Below are 22,007 nucleotides of genomic sequence, written 5' to 3'. Positions count from 1 at the left end.
TATAACATCAAAATTATTCATTGCTAGTAAAAAGCAGTAATAATGTCTAATATTACTATTGCAACATACGAAAGTCTCATTTAATCTTCACAACATTTCTGTGAGGTACATATCATTACCTTCTCATGTGAATAGACGTTGACATTCAGGCAGAGGAATGGCCTTTCCCAAGTGACAGACCTTAGATCCACACACTGACCCCATCGCCTAGTCCAGAGTTCTTTCTACCATACTGCGATATTCTGCTCTCCATGCTACTTTGCCTGAACTGCAGTGAAAAAAGGGCAAAGGAAGGGATGAGGGCGTGAAATTATTACCATTTTGGTCCTTCCTCCTTCCATTATGTCAAGTGCTTTCTGCTGAACAAGGATTTTGAAAAAACTGGGTGTCTTCTGAGAAGGCATTCTGATAAAGTATGGATTCAATAAAGGAAGTCTTCCCACTGAGCATGGTTGGGCAAGTATTAGAGTGATTTTCCAAAGGTCCTTAGTTCAAGCTTGGTTTTCAGTGTGTCCTTTTTCTCTTCCTTAACATCTGTTTTCAAACCAATAGTGAGTAATCACTTTATAAGCTAGCATAGCTCTGGGGTATTTAACAGGTGCTGGAACTCATGTCTAGGTCACCAGTTCAGATCCAAAGATATATGGTTCCCTCTTCTTCTCACCTATGACTTCAAGCAGTAAGACCCGACCAATATCTTTCAACTAGTATATTGTACCACAAAACCATTCTTCCCTACTTTGATTTAGAGGTGCTGGTGAGGAATCAGCTAGGATTGTTACCACTGAGAACTAGCAGGGCAGTAACCATCATTCAGTCCATTGACACATAGCATGTCTTTTATGCTGTTAGAGGCAGGACAGCTGGATATAAGCAACCAGGTAAAGTAGGATAGCATATATTCCTTTAAAAAAATTCGTTTTGAGTTTGGGAAAGGTGAAATTAGGGTGAGCAGCAGAAAGAGAAGCAAGGAGTAGTTGACAAAGAAAGATAATGATGATCCAAATTTGAACTAAATCAGAAAGAATGACAATATGAGTCAATAGCTAAACATGGAAAGGAGAAAGAGTCAAATGCCGAATGTATCAACTTTGAAGAATAGAGAACCCTGGACAATAAAGCAGAAGATCAGCTAATTCAGCACCCAATTATTCTTAATTAGCTTTTTGATGATCTTTAAGTTTTTTTTTTGTTTGGGGTTTTTTTTGCGGTACGCGGGCCTCTCACTGTTGTGGCCTCTCCCGCCACGGAGCACAGGCTCCGGACGCGCAGGCTCAGCGGCCATGGCTCACGGGCCCAGCCGCTCCGCGGCATATGGGATCTTCCTGGACCGGGGCACGAACCCGTGTTGCCTGCATCGACAGGCGGACGCTCAACCACTGCGCCACCAGGGAAGCCCGATCTTTAAGTATTTAACAACTTTGTCTTCAGGTATTATTAAGGAAAGACGCCTGAATCAGGAAGACTCAGTAATATTTACAGATAATATCCTGGTTCCTGGAGTGGACAAAAGATGTCAAGGTGTCGTTCACAGCCTAGCACTTGCAAAGCCTTGTTTCTGTTTGATTGTGTCATACCTTACATATTTCTTATTTTACTCCTTCTTGAACCCCTATTTACAATTGTGAAATGCCATATTAGCAAGAGTAAACACTTCTAGGGCTTCCCTGGTGGCGCAGTGGTTGAGAGTCCACCTGCCGATGCAGGGGACACTGGTTCGTGCGCCGGTCCGGGAAGATCCCACATGCTGCGGAGCGGCTGGGCCCATGAGCCATGGCCACTGAGCCTGCACGTCCGGAGCCTGTGCTCCGCAACGGGAGAGGCCACAACAGTGAGAGGCCCACGTACCGCAAAAAAAAAAAAAAAAAAAAGAGTAAACACTTCTATTTCACTGTTCTCGCTAACAAATTTTTACTAATTTAATCTTTGCAACAAACCTCTAAGATAGGATCTATTATTATCCCCATATTACAGATGAAGAAACTGGCACACAGAGATCCGGCAACTCTCCAAGGTCATGGAGAGTGAAGCTAGGATTCAAACTCAGGCAGTTTTCTCCAAGTCGCAACGACTTGGGGAAAATAACCCCTACACCATATTTAACACAGTTAAAATATTTTGTAGTTTTCCAAGTATAAAACTTTAGTTACCAACAAAGCTATAGGTGTGTTTCCAAATATTTAGTGGTTCTATAACTTTCCTGAAAAACAAAAGTTTTTTATTCAGAAACTATGATTTAATTCCTAATCTATTTAGGTATGCAAATTATATTTTTAGAAATAAAAAATAATATTATTTTATCTACATAATTATAATAATTACTATATAAATATGAAAATTTCATGAAGAACCTAAAAATTGTAATATTTTAATAGGCTATGTTCAAAAGCTAAGCCAGAGCTAATGGGGCACCTCTTTGAGGTATGTCTAATTTACAAATAACAAAAGACTCCTATATTCCTATCATCATTTCTGGACACTGTAAACATTGTTTGTATTAATGAAAACGCTAGTTCAGTTGGTGGCATTTCAAACAAGGAAGCAGAGGCTGTACTCTGGAGCTGAACATAAACATAATTGGAAAAGGTGATGATGAACTAAACCATATTTACACAAGCATTTGAAATTATGGCTCATGAGTCCTGTAGAATAATTTTCCCCTTTAAAGACAATCACACACAGTACCCTATTGGTTCATTTCTTGGCATCTTATTCATGCTATAAATCTCCCAGCTGGGTAGGAAATCCAGTGCATATATCACCACCATTTTTCAAATTAAGCTCATTTCCCTTGCTGAGTGCTTAGACGAAGTAAAATCTCAGGATTTCTCAATTTGTTTTATTATTTTTTTGAAATCAGAATTTCAACCACTGGCAATTAGAATGACAAACTCCTAGACTTTATATCATGGTACGGGAAGAATGTGCATGGGAATGTGTGTGTGTGTGTGTGAGTGTGTTTCATTCATGTGCCCAAAAAGAGACTATTACAATGATGACAAAAATTTAGGACTAGAGACTGGTAAGTAAGTATTCTCTGAGAAAATGCATATTTAAAATGAGGTGGACTTTACCTCAGTTGCATATTTATTTACGAGTCAAAGTCATAGAAAACCCAACCTCATTTCAGGCTTCTTGAAAGGTAAACCAAAAAATGATTAAGCATCTCTGATAAAAGTGTGCAGATATGGCTGGAATGCTGAATATTACAGATGAAAAAAAAGAAACTTTCTACACTTAAAAAAAAACCCAGAAGAATACCAAAACTTACTCTGACCAAAAATCATTTCCAGGCAATCTAATGAATAAATTGTGAACATATCAGCCTGAAGCTTTCCTGAAAGTTGCACACATGGAGTTTCCATCTCTGGCCTTACTAGAAGCATGAACTTTCCATCTATATATCCCAGATATATACTCTCCAAGAAGACACCAGCATAAAGTGCACTAGGGTAGTGGTTCTCAAAATGTGATCCAAGAACTCCTGGAGTTCCACGGAAATCCTATATATAGCCTATGATTTAGGCCAATCAGTGGCAACGGCCATCCTCTTTGTTTTGGCATAAGCTAATATTTACTTACGATCTACAGTAAGATTAGACGTCAGCTCCTACTGCCTCATCAAAGACAGCATGAATTCTGATGAATTACTTTGAAGGGTGTGGCTGGAGTAGGAGCAGGCAGTGGGTTCTTGGCTTTATCCAAGTGGCCTGAAGTATTTTTCCAGGCATGTTCTTGGACACCCAGTTCTATGGCATCCCGAGATTTCCAGACTACTATATTCTTTGAGAAAAAGTTTATCCATTCTAAAGGAGGTAGGTTTCAAATGACTATATGGGGTGTAGTTTCCACTGAAATGATTTCTCTTAATCTTGAGCTTTTACCATTCCCATTGCTGCAGTGCCTGCCCAAAGGGACCATGGTTCCTAAAGTCTTCAGACTGCCTTTCCGCACATTAACATAGTCTTCCCAATCTCACAATGGTAGCACCTTAAGGGAAGGAGTTATGGACTTTTTTCTTTCTTTTGTTATATGCCTAGCACCTAAGAGTCTGCTGCATAGAATCATCTTAAATGAATGCATGAAGATACCTAAAGTAGATGACTTGCTATAGAGTGATACTTGATTACCTAAATGTAAAATTATTATCACAAGGAAAGTAAAAAACATAATCCTAATGCTTTTTAGAAATGTCTAACCATCTCACGCTCTGCCAAAATGCTTCCTGATACAAAGGGCACTTCTGTGACAAGCTCACTCTCCTGCGTAGTCATTTGCGAAAGAACACGGGCTACCACTTTCACATCATTGTCTCCCTGCCTCAGGTATACGATACTAAATGAATCTAAAAACCTTCTCTCAACCCCAAGCTTTAGACCCACTAAGCTTAGGCGTCATTACCAATTCCATGCCATTTTATGATAGCATCTAGACCACGGTGCTTAAGCATCTTACAACATGCTCTTTCATGAGCACTCGTGTTTTGGAGAAAGTGACCAGTCTGTCACCATTCAGGGCTCCCAATGTCAGCTCACTTTTCTGCTGACACCTTTCTGGCCTGTCAGAGATTGTGGAGGAGAGATACTGTGAAAAGACTATTTAAGTCTGATCATTGAAGCAATTAAACAATGCATCAGATTAAAATGGTATCACTATCATCTTAACAACTTAGACTTCTTAAAGGACTGAAGGAGAGAAAAAAATTTGATAAACTTTGACTTCAAATTTGAGTTTTTGAGCTATTTACGTCCTGAACATAAAATTTCCAACTTGCATCTGTCCGTATATCTGCATAATTATTCCCTCTATGTGGAATGTTCTTCTTACCCCCTCCAAGACAGCAAACTCAGTCTTCTGGGACCATATTCAATGTTATCTCCTCTGTGAAGTCTTTCCCAGTTTCATCATTAAAACATACTCTTATAATTAATTTATTTTTTTTAATTTATTTTTATTATTAGTTTTTTGAATTTTATTTTATTTATTTTCTTATACAGCAGGTTCTTATTAGTTATCCATTTTATACATATTAGTGTATATATGTCAATCCCAATCTCCCAATTCATCATAATTAATTTCTTACACACATTTCTCCTTGGTCAAATTCTAAGGCCTGTGTCTCGTTCATCCACATTTATCTACATGTCTACATAACATTGAGTGTCTGGTTAGATATATTAGATACTAAGCGAACATTACGTTCAATGTAAATAATTAATGAGTGCAACCACCCGTCAGAGATTTCAACTCCTTCTCCCTAAAATGGATGTAGAATTAAGCCATGAAAAAGAAAACCACCTTAAAATTTGATTAATTTATTATTATTATTAAAGAAACCATTCATCAAGGAGGGATGAAAGATAAATTTCCCCTTTGGCCTTATATCCTTGTCCTTTCATACTGGGCAAAAACCAAACGCATTATTATTCAGGATAATTTAATTCACATGGTTCTGGGCTACTTGATTATAATTATCGGCTGTAGCACTAATAAAGAAGAGAAAAACATATAAAAGGTAAAGCCATCTGCCTTGACAAAACCAAGTTCCAAACAATTCCAAGGTCTTCACTTTTCCATGATGATTATATATCTGAGGGGTCAACATTAGAACAGATTTTTTTTTTTCTTGCGGTACGCGGGCCTCTCACTGTTGCGGCCTCTCCCGTTGCGGAGCACAGGCTCCGGACGCGCAGGCTCAGCGGCCATGGCTCACGGGCTCAGCTGCTCCGCGGCATGTGGGATCTTCCCGGACCGGGGCACGAACCCGTGTCCCCTGCATCGGCAGGCGGACTCCCAACCACTGCGCCACCAGGGAAGCCCCAAGGACAGATTTTAAGCTCCTGCTCATTTCCTCAGGCAAGTATGATGAAACCAAAAGACCAAATAACGTTTTCAATTTATAATATCTCACTACAAATTTTTAATTTTTTACAAATGAATTATTAACGCTGCAAACGGTAGTGGCTTTCTTTAAACAATTAGTTAAAGCTCTCTTTAAGTACTTAAAGGATAATAGAGAACAAGAAAACTCTTCTGTAATTGGTTAAGGGCAAAGGTATGTGTGCTGTTCACAGGGGGTGGGGGGGCAGTGGTGGAAAAAATCCAGGTGACTTCAATTCAACTAAATCACATGACCCCTATTTGCTGAGTAGAAGAGCCAAGCAGTAGGCCAGTGAAGGAGGTCTGACATGAAAGATGGGTGACTGCTGAGTCAGAAACCCTGGAAACAAAAGTAAGTGATTTTTTTGACCAAAAAGAATCGATACTTTTATAGCTAACTAAGCTGCCTTCTCCTCCATCAGCTAGGGTACAGGTAAACATTGAAGATATTGCAAGTTTGGTTCCACACTGCTGCAATAAAGTGAGTATTTCAATAAAGTGAGTCAAAACTTTTTTGGTTTCCCAGTGCATAAAGAGTTATGTTTACACTACTGTAGTCTATCAGGTATACAATAGCATGTACAAAAACTAATGTACATATCTTAATTATTTAAAAAATTATGTACATACCTTCTTTATTGCTAAAAAAATGCTAACCATCCTGCAAGGCTTCTGCAAGTCATAATCTTTTTGCTGATGGAGGATTTTGCCTCGATGTTGATGGCTGCTAACTGATCAGGGTGGTGGTTGCAGAGAGTTAGGGTAGCTGTAGCAATTTCTTAAAATAAGACAATGATGAAGTTTGCCTTGTTGATTCTTCCTCTCACAAATGATTTCTCTGTAGCATGAAATGTTTTTTGATAGCATTTGCCCCACAGTAGAACTTCTTTCAAAACTGGAGTCAATCCTCTCAAACCCTGTGACTGCTTTATCAACTAAGTTTATGTAGTATTCTAAGTCCTTTGTTGTCATTTCGTAATCTTCACAGCATCTTCATCAGGAGTAGTTTCATCTACTTTGTTTTCTCATCCATAAGAAGCAACCCCCCCACCTGTTCAAGTTTGATTATGAGATTGCAGCAATTCAGTCACATCTTCAGGCTCCACTTCTAATTCTAGTTGTCTTGCTATTTCCACATCTGTAGCTCTTCCTCCACTGAAGTCTTGAGACCCTCAAAGTGATCCATGAGGGTTGGAGTCAACTTCTTCCAAACTCCTGTTAATGTTGATAATTTGACCTCTTCCCATGAATCACGAATTTCTTAATGGCATCTAGAATGGTGAATTCTTTCTAGAAAATTTTCAATTTACTTTTCCCAGAGCCATTAGAGGAGTCACTATCTATGGCAGCTATAGGCTTATGAAATGTATTTCCTTAATAAGACTTGAAAGCTTAAATTACTCCTTGATCCATGGGCTGCACAATGGGTGTTGTGTTGGCAGTCATGAAAAGAACATTAACCTTGTACATCTTTCTCAGAGCTCTTGGGTGAGCAGGTGCATTGTCAATGAGCAGTAATAGTTTGGAAGGAGTCTTGTTTTCTGAGCAGTAGGTCTCAACAGTGGCTTCAAATATTCAGTAAACCATGTTGTCAAAAGATATGCTGTCATCCAGGCTTTGTTGTGCCATTTAGAGAGCACAGGCAGAGTAGATTTAACATAATTCTTAAGGGCCCTAGGATTTTCAGAATGGTAAATGAGCATTCGCTTCAACTTCAAGTCACCAGCTGCATTAGCCCCTAATTAGAGAGTCAACCTGTCCTGTGAAGCTTTGAAGCCAGGCCTTGACTTATCCTCTCTAGCTATGAAAGTCCTAGGTGGCATCTTCCAGTAGAAGATTGTTTCATCTACCTTAAAAATCTGTTGTTTAGTGAAGCCACCTTCGTTAATGATCTTAGCTAGATCTTCTGGATAACTTGCTGCAGCTGCTATATCAGCACTTGCTGCTTCACCTTGTATTTTGTGTTATGGAGGTGTTATGGTTTCCTTCAACCTCATGAGCCAACCTCTGCTAGCTTCATGCTTTTCTTCTGCAGCTTCCTTACCTCTCAGCCTTCACAGAATTGAAGAGAGTTAGGGCCTTGCTCTGGATTAGGCTTTGGTTTAAGGGAATATTGTGGCTGGTTTGATCTTCTATCCAGACCATTAAAACTTTCTCTATATCAGCAGTAAGGCTGTTTCCCTTTCTTATCGTTCATGTGTTCACCGGAGTAGTGCTTTTAATTTCCTTCAAAATTTCCAATTTTCCTTTGGATTTAAAACTTGGTTAACTGTTTGGCACAAGATCCTTAGCTTTTAGCCTATCTCAGCTTTCATCATGCCTTCCTCACTGAGTTTAATTATTTCTAGCTTTTGATTTAAAGTGAGAAACGTGTGACTCTTTCTTTCAATTGAACACTTAGAGGCCGTCGTAGAGTTATTAACTGGCCTAATTTCAATATCGTTGTGAATAGAGCGCTCCGAGGAGAGGGAGAGAGACAGGGGAACGGCGGGTCAGGGGAGCAGTCAGAACACACATGACATTTATCAATTAAGTTCGCTGTCTCATGTGGGTGTGGTTTGTGGCACCCTGAAATAAATGTAAGCGCAACATCAAAGATCACAGACCAGAGGTCACCATAACAAATATAATAATAATGAAAGAATTGGAAATATTGTGATAATTATGAAAACGTGACAGAGACACGAAGTGAGCAAATACCGTTGGAAAAATTATGCCAATAGACTTGATCCATGCAGGGTTGCCACAAACCTTCAATCTGTAAAACAAAACAAAACAAAACACAGAATCAGTGAAGTGCAATAAAGCAAAATGCAATAAAATGAGATATGCCTGTATATACTTGATTCTCCTTGAGACTCAGTTGCCTCATCCGTAAATGGGACCACTGTAACATCCTTCACAAATGATGAGAATAGGTAGACCTGAGATAACAGTTCTTTCTGAACTCACCTGGAAAGGGTGAACACGAAGATAGAGGATGCTAGTGAGAATTGCTTTATAGAAGAAACGTCTGAATGGAAGGCTGAGTATTGGAGTCTATTCCAATTACGATAAAACTATGGGATGACCTGGTGTTGATAAATAAGTAAATAGCTCTTTGTGTCTGAATCCTCACAGATGGACCAGGGGATATTTTCAGGACATATAAAGCAGTTGAACCTCCTAAGCAAGAGCAAAGATATAAAAGTCATTTGTGGGTCACAGAAACTAAACGATAAGAGGAAACCTTCTATTTATTTATTTTTAAAGTCAATAGTCCAGTGACCACTCTGTCATTCTGAAATTTTGTTCCTCATCCTCTAGAATATATACTCAGCTGAGTGGCCAGTACCTTTGGAGGCCTTGACTCTCTGTTAGTAGAAGGAAATTGTGCCTACATTCCTCTCAGGCCTTGCAGAAATACTTTTTATCAAGAACCTTTGGATTTCACAAAAACCTCTAGAATTCTTTTCTCAGACTGCAAGTTTAATTATAATTTAAGATTTGCAAGACACATAATTTCCCCTTAATTTAAATTTCCTCTTATTCTAGTAGGATTTTAGTTTTGTATTTCAATGAAAGCTTGTACATGTTTAAAAAAATGATTGGTTAGAAAATTAGTCTTGCTATGTTTCCAAGTATTCAAGACTTATAAATTTAAAACAAGACAAAACACATTTTATTTTCAAAAGAGAAAAAAACTACTTGTTTAGTTTTGAATTTAAACTTTAAAGATTTATGCTGGGGAATTTTTTCCCACTTTTCTTTTTAACTAACTCATGTCTCATGAATCTAGTTTAATTTTCCTAATATTTATAGTTCCTGTTCAATAACCTTTTCCAGTCATGGGAATGAAGAAATATGTTTTATTGTTTTTCAAGTTCAGACTTAATGTGCATTGTTAACAAAGTGATGGGGAGAAGGCCATTTTGTGGAAAATGATTCAAACTAGTCATTTTTCAGAAATGATTCAAATAAAGAGGTGATATCCACTTGGTGAGTAGCCTGTGGACTGCACTCCTGACTTTGGGATTTTCTGCCCTCTCAAGGCTTTGGGTTTCCCACCTGTCCAGTGAGGGAGTTGGTCTCCAGCTCTCTCAGAAGCTTTATGATTTTTACCACATAAGTGACTATAGCCTTTATTTAATATTTGGGCTACTGTGCCAATATCCCTGCAGTAATTTCTACTTAGTTTTTATCTTTTAATTAACTTAAATAAATGCGTTTTGAAAGGAAGTTTTGTTTCCCTGTCATAAATAGATGGTAACCTGAAAAAATTAATTTAATGAAAACCATACGGTATTATTAAGTTCTAGCTCCACGTAGTTGCGCGAGGCTTGCCTTCTATTTCTTAAAAAGAAAGGGAAAACTGTTAGATAGTTCTTTGTGAGCACCAGCCTGAGACTTTCTTCTTGATATAATTAGAAGTCTCCAAAAACCTGAAATGCAGTGAATTTTCTCACTGTGTCATGCAATATTGATATGTCTCCTAAAATTATCTTGTACACACTAGTGGTACATATCCCTCCACCTGGGAAACACTGGGTTGTATGTTGTCCAAGACCTCTGCCAGTTCTAACGATTTATTATACTGCAAATCAGTAAATTCAGTTTACAGATACACGAAAGACATAGAGGTACATTCCTCTGCTGGTGCTTTGAACAGCTAAGATGCAAACATCTCGTAGGAAGAGCTGACTCCTCTCTACTCCATGACTCTGGGTAACTTGTTCAGACACGAAAAGGTAATGAGGATGTGTGCATAAGAAGTGGTCAACTTGATTTGGTTGTTACAAAAGACCTTTATCTAACAATCAAATTGGAAAAAGTCATGAAATCAAACTATTTTTGACAGAGCTGAAAAGCAAATACTGTGATCAGTTTAACAGAGTAGCTGTATTTTGTTTGTTTTTGTTTTATTTTTTAGAGCTAATGCTTTTTTTTTGTATTTTGATAGCAAATTGATGCAGTGTGATAATACTGCAAAACATAAGCATCTTTAACATTTTCTAACTGCCCAGTGACCATTTATGTGATGAAAGTAAATGTCTTAAAAACTGAAATGAATTGCTATTTCCACTTATAACTTTGTGTTTGTTTTTCTTGCTCTAAGCTTGTACAGTAAGAGTAAAAACCTCAGTTCAAAACCTTTGCTTTCTCCTTTGTAGAGTGCTGCTAGAGTTACACAAGTGACCAAAGCTTAGAATCTTTTTGTTACCCAGCATGAAGTAAAAAAGTGATTAAAGCTGACTCACATAGAAAGTAGCAGTGGAAAATTAGTAGGGAAATTCATTGTTAGTTTTTTACTTCTACTGCCTACATAAAAAACACCACACTGACAATTGAGATATCAGTATTTTTCAATAACCCATTTTACTTGGCAGACGCCCCAAAGAGTTCCATACATCTGCCTGGGACTTGGAGGTGGTACTTTTCATAGTATTAAATTTGGTGCTAGTCACTTCAGATACTCACTTCTGAGTGAGGGAGAGGTAGCTCACCCTCACCAATAGCAGCCTCAAAAAATCTCCACGGCACCTGCCACTATGAGACTGCATTTTCAGTTAGTGCAAGCTTCTCCTGCTCCCTTATGCCTTCACCTACTTAATTCCGCTCAGAAAACAGTGAACACAGCCCAGACCCACAAGTGGCAAGGCAGATTACCCACAGTATCTGCAAAACCAGACCCTGGGGTGGAATCTTGAAATTCAGTAGCTTGGTGTTTCAGAGAGCAAGGGCCTGGGAACCAGGAGACTAGACTCCAGGTCCAGCTCCATGACTGACTGTGTGACGGTGAGCAACTCAATTATCTTCACTGATTTTCAGTGTCCCCTGCTCTAAAAGAAAGGGTGAGAAGGGATCTGGATAGCCATTTCTTACTTTAACATCCGATGATTCTACTTCCCATGGTATTACACTGATATCTAGCATTAAAAATATTGTTCAATAACCTTGGACTTTAAAGTAGCAACCCAGTCTGGCAGAAGGTTTTAAAAAGAATAGGCAGCGTAAGCTCTCATCAAGTCATGCACTTTATTAAGGACTTAATAATAGACCCACAATTAGACAGACAGGTATTTCTGATTTGCTGGTTAACTCATTGACTCTGCTATGTATTGACCTTCAGAAAACTAAAGAATGATAGATATCGACTTAGCCATTAAGTAGTTGATCTGCAAACATACCTGAATTAATATTTTATTGATTGCATTTCATTTTAATTGTAGTGTGGTTAAAATTCCAATGAGATAAGTATCTTCCTTTACTGTGAAAACCCCAGAGAACAGTAGCTTCGAAACATTTATCATAACAATAAACATAGACTGTTACCCAACAGTTATGCTTAAAGATGCCTGTGAGTGACTAGACTAATATAGGCTTTCATGTAAAACCAATGATTTGCATGGCACTTCACTGGGAGGTCATGTTTCCACAGATGAGCAGAATATTCCTAACCCAGAGGACTAGCTGCGAAAATACACCTAAACTATGATTTACTTTTCCACAACAGCTCCATCCTACAACCTAAAACTCAAAGCCAAAGACTATGTTTTCCAAACATGTTGTCAAAACCAAAGGAATATATTTACTTATTTTAAATTTGAGCCAAAATATGATCATTTGTAATCACACAGTTTTAAACTCTGATATTCTTTTTTCCAAGAGCAGTGGTCTGATTTTTAGAAAGGGAGCAGGGAATAGTAATTTCAATCAGCCAACACCTGTTGATATTTGGCTCTTCTAAATAAATAAGTGGTAAACTTCAATAGGAGTTTGGTTCAGCTTATTATTATTATTTTACATCTTTATTGGAGTATAATTGCTTTACAATGGTGTGTTAGTTTCTGCTTTATAACAAAATGAATCAGTTATACATATACATATGTTCCCATATCTCTTCCCTCTTGCGTCTCCCTCCCTCCCACCCTCCCTATCCCACCCCTCTAGGTGGTCACAAAGCACCGAGCTGATCTCCCTGTGCTATGCGTGGCTCAGCTTATTATTCAAGTTGCTCCAGAAAAATGATCTTCAGTTTGCTGGAGTTGCCTTCCTCTGGTCATTCATTCAGCACACTATTGAGAGCCTACTATGTGTCAGGCAGGTAGTAATCTCATGTGCATTCCTTATCACACTATATTTTTCCAATGAAATCAAATTAAAAACATCTGGTGACTTAAGCTTAGAACCATATTTCAGAGGCCAAATACCAACCCACTCCTGCAAATGGAAAAGAAAAGGAAGTGGGAGCTAGTAACCACGAAAAAGTATTCTGTCCGAGATCCCAAGATCTCCTTCAGCTCTGCCATCACTTTCCTGAATTCTATAGTTTGCACGCCTCATTTTCTTCTGAGAAAGGAGGCAACCTAGCAAAGAGGAAGAACACTGCCTCCGTGGCCAGACAGATTTGCTTCTGAAGCCTCACTTCTCCATTAACCAGATGTGGAACCCGGCAAGTTTTGAAAACTTCTTTAAGCCTAAGTTTCTTCTCTACGTTGGAAATAATAATATCCTACTCAAGGTTGCTGCAGGGATAAGATGAGATAATGTGAGTAAAGCTCTTAGTACTGCATTTGCAAATGATAAGCACTCAGGAGAGTGTAGCTTCAATTTAATCTTGTCATTAGCAGAGCATAGAGATGACAGATGAACTAAGATTTATTAAGTTCCTAGTACTCCTTGGGCAAAAAAAAGGTTCTGGAAATTACCCTGTCCCCATTCTTTCCCCACCCTCACCTCACCCCAGTTTCTTCTTTATGAATTTGAGAGCTAATTCTCTAGCTTATTACCGTCATTCCCTTCATCTCCTCTTTCTAATTCTTCATGATTCATTTTAGAAATATCACTGTACGTCAGCATAACCATCAGCAGAGAAAAACAGCAAAAGAAAAACAGTAAAAATCACTAGCTAAAAGTTATTTAGTAGCAGTTATTTCTACGTGGTGGAATTAATGATAATTTTTATCTTCTTGACTTATGCTTTTTTTATGTTTTCCAAACTTCTACGTTGACATAAGAACAGAAAAAAGAAAAACTGTATTTTAAAAAGTGTGTGTGTGTGTGTGTGTGTTTTGTAGCTGAGGGAAGTTACTTATGAAGCTCAGTAAAGAGTGGTTGTAGGGGATTGTCTGAAATAACTGGAGCATTCATGAGCATTAAAAGAAAATTATTTTAGCCAAAAGCCCAGGACTTAGGGTTCAAAGACATTGATTTCAATCCTAGTACAATGATTTAGTAGCTGTATGACCTTAGTCACTTTTAACATTTCTAAGCCTCATTTCTCTCATCCATAAAATGGGGTGGTAATATCATTCTCCAGTAATTCCTTAAAGATTAAGCAACATTGCATGTGAAAAATGTATGATATATGACACAGAGTTAGAGCTCAAATGTGTTAGTTGACTTATAACCCGAAGAGTATCTAAATGCTTTAAAAAAAAAGTTAACCAGAAAATTTAGACAAAACCCCTGCACTCATTAAAATTACCTCATGCATTTGGATGTTCCGTCCATACCTGAAGTGTGACATAGTAAAAACTAAACTTAATATTTTTCCACATAATCCCTTCCCAAAGTACCTCCCTTTCTTGTATTTATTAGCACTGTTGATGAAAAGATCCACTTTATAGTTCCCCAAGCTAATAACATCAATTCGTTCCAACTTCTGATTTTGCAATATTTGATCTCTTCCTTCTTCCAGTTGAGGTTTCCTCTGAAATATTGGTTTGATTTCACTCTTTTCTCTCCTTCAGCGTTTCTCAACCTTAGCTCTATTGACATTTGGGGCTGGATTATTTTTGTTGTGGGTCTCTGTTCTGTGGTAGTATGTTTAGCAGCATCCTTAACCTTTTGATTTGTGGACCATCCTGGACCACATATTTTGTGACCGCCAAAAATGTCCCTAAACATTGCTGAATGTCTCCTGGGTGGAGAATTCACTCCCAGTTAAGAACCACTGCTCTTCTTGGCTCGTATCCCATAAAAATAGCACTCTTGAGTTACACCATAGGTCCACATAATACTAACAGTAGTGATAACGACTTTAAAAAATATTTACCCCAAATTTAGTGTTTGAATCTATTTGTTATAATGAATCTCCATGTAATTTCCAGAGAGTGTACAAGAGGATGCCGAGTATGTTGCATTCACATCTCAGCTATTCTCTGAATAAGACAGCGCTTTGTGTTTGCCTGGTTTGAAGGTGTTATGCATTATTAAGCGAAAACGTCTCCCACATCACTAAACCTCACTCTGGAAAGTAACCATTTTTTTAAAATGGCCTCATTTGTTTATTTTATTTTGTTAATTGCATTCAATATATATTTTTCCATATTATCTTCTTGTCTATTTACATTAGAACACATATTCATTGTGGTGTAGAATGAAAATGCAATATGTACCTGATAGTATCTGTGACCCACATCAACACATTCACTAATGTGCTCATTAAATGTTAAGTAAGCAAGTATTATGTGGTTTTTATAATGCATAAATCCTTAGTAGATTATTATATACATGTTTAAGTATGTTAATGATTTTTAGAGGAACTGGTTGGGTTTTCTACATGTACTAAGAATGCATTATTATTATTATTATTCCCATTTAAAATAATTAAATATTTGCTTTTGCTACACACAAATTTGCCTTCCCACATGTTTTTCAGAAGTAGCTTACATTCAGATAATTACGAAAGCCTGTAGTTATATCCCTGGGGTATTTACTATGTTACACTTTGTGCTAAGTATTTTATATACATTATCTCTTTAAAATAAACTGCCTCAGCAGAGACACCTAGAAGAAAGAATAGAGAATAGATGTGGAAGAGAGGTAGAAGACTTCATTTTAAATTTCTTTAGAAAATATGTATGTAATTCTGGTTCTTAATCCTGACTGAGATAAAAATCCAGCTGTCCTCATTGTAAGGATAAGACGTTCCTGTCCCTCACTTTCCATTTACTCCTCTGTCCTCCAAAGTTTGGCTTATGTTCTACCATTTAATTAAAACTCTACCAGCCATATTCATCAACAGCCTCTGTAGTAAACCCGGTGGGTTTCAGTCCTTATCCTAGTGACTCCCTGACTTTTATTTTTTAGATCACTTAGTCTTTTTAAAATACTCTATTCTCTAATATGTATCCTCAAGCTAGATTTCTTGCCTGATCTGCAGACCCTAAATTTATCTGCACACTGGACATGACAACTTAGATGTCTTAGGAACACGCTTATAATTCGGTTATTAGAAGCTGAATTCATCACATCTCACTACCCCAAGTCTACTTTTCCTCCTGTGTTTCCCATTTCAATAAATATGTTCATGATTACCTCCATTTCTTGAGCCAAAATTAAGGCATGATCCATGGCTTTTCCCTCTGCCTTAGCTCTATTATTCAATTCAGTCGTCAAATCCTGTTAATTCTATCTCTTCAGTAGCTCTTAAACCATCATGTTTTCATGCTCCTGCTAACCATCTTAGTTCTGAATCTCATAATGTTTTGACTATTTTATGCAGCAGTTTCCTAATTGGCCTTCCAGGTGGACAAGTACATATTAAAATAAACTGTTTATTTTCCCGAATTGACCAAGTACCTATGCTTACATAGGTAAAAGATGATGCTTGACATAGCTGTCAGACCATGTATAACACGGACTGGTACAGCAAGACTGCAGAAAGAAGGCAGTGAGAGTACCAATAAAGAACAAGCGGACATTAGGTTCAGGGGGGTGGTGAAGAGTGGCTAAATACGATTACCAGGAGTCATACAGGAAATGCCAAGGACTGAAGTAAGAACAAGAACAAAGGATCAGCGACTATTGAAACAAACCAAGGCAACAGACAGATAGGAACCAGGGAGGAGCAGTAGCAGGATTTATAGGATTCTGCAGAATATCTTATTTTTTATACAGGCCATTTTTAATGGACCAGGTGCAAACTTGCTGGTTCTTGTACAATGGCATCTTAAAAGATGTCATGTAGTATCTTTCTTGAGATACATGGTCTCAAGAATTGGGGGTAAAACATTTCAACTGTGTATCAGATTAGGAGATTAGTGAATTGAGCCATAAATGGTCAGTAGAAGAGAATAACTGGGTTAGTTATTTGAGGGTAAAAGTAACATTTATGTCTAATTATATGTCTTTTGTATCTCCCCTACCTCAGCTTCGTTCTAGGATCTCTTAAGGCAAAGAATTTTGCCTTTAACCCATATCTATCTGTCTCTGCTTATAATACCTGCTTGGGCTACATCAGTCTTCTCCATAGTTTAATTTTGCTTACTTTGAAAGAGGATTCTGTACAGTTTGTTCTTGCCACTTGCCATCGTATTAGAGAAAGTGTTGACATGATATGTTGATCTTTGGATAGAATATTAAACAACCTGTAAAAAGAATTAGTTACAGATAAATAATGTATATAGCAAAGGATGTCATTTTAGGTAAAATAAATACATGGAATTTGGAATTTTCTAAAATACTCTAATAACTTTCCTTGGACATCGACTGAAGTAATATTTTGTTTTCCAATCAATATTACTTTCTTACAAGTAATTCTCATGTTCTGGGTTAAAAAATTACCATCTCTTAATTTTGTATTTTGTAAAAATTTTAGTGAAAGCAGATAAAATTCTTCACTGTCTATCCAAATGTTACAGATCTATATAAATAAAAATTTGAGATTATATTCCTTGGATAGTTGATAGATAAAAGCAAAGAACAAAGCGTAATTTGGAAATTGTATTGATTTTTCCAATTTAATGAAACCTAATGCACGTAAAATAAACATGGAGATTTGCAAGGTCTATTTAGCTATTCATTTTGAAGTGCTAAATATTTTTATTTCTTTTTTCTAACTATAGCCTCTAACTGATTTTGTGGGTTCCATTGTCCTCAGGGGTAGCTCTGAATGCTATCTTTTAAAAGATGAGGAGTTATGGAATGGATTATATGAAATGCTATATAGTGAAGAATAATTCATAATGATTATAATAGCCATTAATTAATAAATCCATTCTAATTGTAATTATTTATGTTAATGGATCAATAGAGAAAAAGGAGGGTCTTTAAGTTGCAGTAGAGTGGGCATGTGGGAAGTTAACAGAGGATAGACCTTGATAAAGCTATCAGCTACATGGCTTGTCCATAAACATTTGTCACATGTCCTTTGAGAAGACAAGATTCTTTTTTCTGATGAGACTACCCATGTCCAAATGGTTCAATGCTGACAAACTCTTGCAATATTTCCTCCAGACTACATGGCGAAACATCTCAAGGAGCAGCTGGTTGACCTTAATAATGATCTGATTTCCTGTGAACTAAAAAAAGAGTATCGCACAAGCAAGGTGGCTGTGTCAGGACCTAAAAAAAGGAAGGGTCTGAATCAACCAATATGTCTCTGGCTGATATTGCTATACCATATCAGTTTCTAGTGTTCTGTTGTCTCCAGGAAAACTGTCTTACATTTTAATCATACTTCATAGTTTGCAGAGGATTTAATATATATTATAACACTGGACCCTGAAGAAAATCCAATGAGATGGGTAGGGTAGATTTTTGCCAAGATATATAGATAAAAACAGATATCTGGAAGTATCATAAATATGACGCCAAGTTAAATCTCCCTTCAGGTAAGGAGTGTGACCCAGATGAGAAGTTGATTGAGCATCTCAACCAGAGGAAGCCACAGCTGAACACCAAGAGATGATTCCACACAGAGAAGAAATCAGCTTTCTCAGCGATCTTCATCTCAATATCAAAAGATCCTTCGTGCTTTTCCAGCAAGAGTTCCCAGTTCCAGGAACCTAGGTATGGGTTTGCTGTCTAGGTATTGGCTTTGAAATAGCTTGATTTAGATCCGTTTCCCAACAGTCTGAAGGAGAAGGAGGTGTATTCATCTCATTAGATTACATGGAACATGAGAAATCAGGTGAAGGGAGGCTGTGGTGGGGCCTCTTCAAATCCTTACCAATTCCTTTATCACTGAACTGGTTAAAGCTAACATTTTGTACTAAGAAGTAACAAAAGAAAATAATCTCACAGACACTGTAGAAAGAGAGATAGTTAACGTTGTACCTAAAGAGCTCTTAACCCTAAACACAGTCAAGAAATAGTGAGGGAACTTGCCTAAAGCAACTGCATCTTCAGGGTTAAGACAAGGTCTTGGTCACTAACTGACAGTAGCCAACAGCAGAAAAAGAATCATTGGCTAAATAATGAAGTGAGAGCAGAGAAGGAAGGAGGGAGGAAAGAATACACGAAAAAGAAAAATAGGAGACATGGATAAGTACAAAGTTGAACTTAAATTTTTTTTTCCATTTTGAAAAAGTACCCAGAAAAAAAATCATAACCATAGCTATTATATATAGTTTTAAAATTCAGGAGTTAGCTACATACCAACATAAGATAAGTTATAAATTTATGTCCAAGATCAATGGCACATTTTTCTTTCTGCAAATCTTATTTCGGAAACCCAACCATGTGGCGTGAGGATTGACCCTGGCAAAAAGATGGACATTTTAAAAACTAAAATGTACCTAAGACTCTAAATAGAAATGTCTTCATTAACACATTTTTAATATTATATCTCTAAAATCAGAATAATAAACCATAATATGACAAGATGGAAAAACGTTTGCATTTCAGGTCCTGTAAAACACGTGTATTTCTGCATTCAGTAATACATTCTACTTGCTGAATAGATTTCAGTTTCAATTTCATTGACATATGTTTGATAAACCTAAAGTTTTAAGCATGTTCTTTTAGTAAAATGTCAATTTGCACATATATTCAATTTGCTTCCAGTCTTTTTGCCATATGTTTATTGACTTTTAGCTCAGTTCCTGAGGTTCTTAAAAATTATGTAGGGCTATTTTTCCTTTGTCCCTGATATGGGCACTGATCTAACTCAAGTTATATACCTAGAAATTTAGTTGTAAGTAAATAAACATAATATTCACTGTAATAAAAATAGAACAATAAAAATAACAACCTGGAGTTATCTCAGTCCTTTACTCTATACGTTACAAGGCACCTTGACCGGTGACTCAGTCATCCTCCATTCCAGAATAGAGTTGCAATATGGTGATTTTGCCCCTTATTGTGTATTTTAATAAATTTTTTGCTGTAGCAAATTGAAATCAATCAGCTCACATAGTGAGATCTACTTGAGACAAATATATTCAAGTAATTTTGTTATTTTGCTAACAGTATCCCCCCCCCGCCATTTACCTCCTTACTCCATTTTTTATCACACACAGTAACAAAGGGTAGAGAAAACCTTTGGAGATTTTATGACAAAACACACAACTGTTAAATGGAAATGTTTGCTGGATGGATCCTATTTTCTCTAGAAAGAAGTATCTTTCATTTTACCTCTACCTTGAACAATTGTCTGGAGGTAGTCTGATGTTGGTTTAGTCACCTGACCTAAGTCACATGGTTTGTAGCACTGGTAGAGACAAAATCTAAAATTGTGGTGTTCACCTCATTCAGGACTGTATCGATTTTTAACAGGAAAAAGTGGAAAATTATTTTGAATTAAACCAGGTATCATAAACATCAGCAAGGAGATGAAGAGGACATTCTCAATCCCCAAAATCTTTATGGTCAACTGTACATGGTCCCAATTACCTAGAGAATTCTGAAACCCACTGTCTGAATTTTTTTTTTGATAATGTCTAGCATCCATTCTGATTGATTCCCATATCCATTCTAATTGGTCCATTTATTTTTAACAGCTTTAGTGAAGTAAAATTGATACATAACACACTGTTCATATTTAACTGTACATTTTTTAAAGTTTGCCCATGTGTATTCACCTGTGAAAACCATCACCACCAAGACAACAAACATATCCATCACCCCCAAAAGTTTCCTCATACTTCTGTAATTCCTGCCTCCTGATCCTTCCCCTAGGCAACTACTGATCTGTTTTCTGTCACTATACATTAGTCTGAATTTCCTAGACTATTATATAAATGATTTGGGTCTTGCTTCTTTCACTCAGCATTATTTTATTGAGATTCTTCCATGTTGTAAAATGTACCAGTGGTTTGTTTTTCGTATTGCTGAGTAGTATTCCATTATTTGAATATACTACAGTTTGTATATTCATTTACCTGTTGATGGACAGTTGTATAAATTTTTAGGGTTATTAGAGCTATGCAGGTTTGGGCTTTAGATAGATGTACAGTTATGATTGCATTCTGTCTCTTCATTTCATTCATACTCTTCTAAGCCTAATTAGCAGTTCATCATAGTGTAAATTTTGAAAGAAGTATTTCTGTTTCACAAATGACAAAACATCAACGTCTCAGGATTGGTAAGCTATTACACTTCTTTTGTTTAATTTAGGCTAGGTCTATATATTAAAGAAATTGATCATCTCCATCAGTCAGCAAAGTGTTTGATTGACCTGAATAATCAAATTAGTGAAAATGGCTGATCTGAGAGCTTTGAGAATAAATATAGCTTTCTGCTGAGTTTCACTGATTCTTTCCCTACTTGTTCTTTTGTTTCTATTTGTTGGAAGAAATTATGTAAAACTTAAGCATTGTTAACCTTTTTTTTAATAAAAATTAATTATAGCCTTATATCTATAACAAAGAGTGAGAGATATATATCATTGGGGAAAAAAACTTCCATTTTTATTTTATAATTTTAAGAAGTATTTAAAAAAACTAAGAATGGAATTTTTTGAAATTTGAAAAATCTCTTGAAGTTATTTTTTCATTTGGTTGAAGGGTATAGGACAAAAATTGGGCAGTATACTAATTTCATTCATTGGCACTATAGGAATATACTCATATTTCACAGGTATACCATTATTAATGCCCAATCCTGTAGTCCTTTTTCATGCAGAACTCCCACTGGAAGTACCACATGAGAAAGAAATGTAGGATGAAACCTGATTATTATAATTCACAAGACTAATTATGACTTTGAGTTTTCCTGGATAAGCTAATTCCTTCTGCACCCTGGGATCAGTAAGCACAAAAGTAGTCTCACAAGGATTTCACTGCATTTAACATTACATATATTTATAAATAAACCCAGAGACATTAAAGAGTACTTCGGCTCTCTGCTCTTTTCTTTGTGTTTTGTTTTTAGAGTTATAAAAAGTTTAAGTAAGAGAATGCCACAGGTGTAGTTTCACT

At 36.8% G+C, this 22,007-nt stretch overlaps 1 long non-coding RNA gene across 1 annotated transcript in view; it reads right to left on the bottom strand.

Moving 5' to 3' along the window:
- LOC137221475 (uncharacterized) overlaps positions 1–22,007 on the bottom strand; it is a 39,655-nt gene that overhangs the window by 3,638 nt on the left and 14,010 nt on the right. The window contains exon 2 of the long non-coding RNA XR_010942025.1: positions 8,581–8,638. This is a non-coding gene — a long non-coding RNA (uncharacterized lncRNA). The remainder of the gene's footprint in view (positions 1–8,580; positions 8,639–22,007) is intronic.

This window comes from Pseudorca crassidens, chromosome 3 (genome assembly GCF_039906515.1).
Source record: "Pseudorca crassidens isolate mPseCra1 chromosome 3, mPseCra1.hap1, whole genome shotgun sequence".
Classification (NCBI taxonomy): domain Eukaryota; kingdom Metazoa; phylum Chordata; class Mammalia; order Artiodactyla; family Delphinidae; genus Pseudorca; species Pseudorca crassidens.
This window is presented reverse-complemented; position numbering and strand designations above follow the sequence as displayed.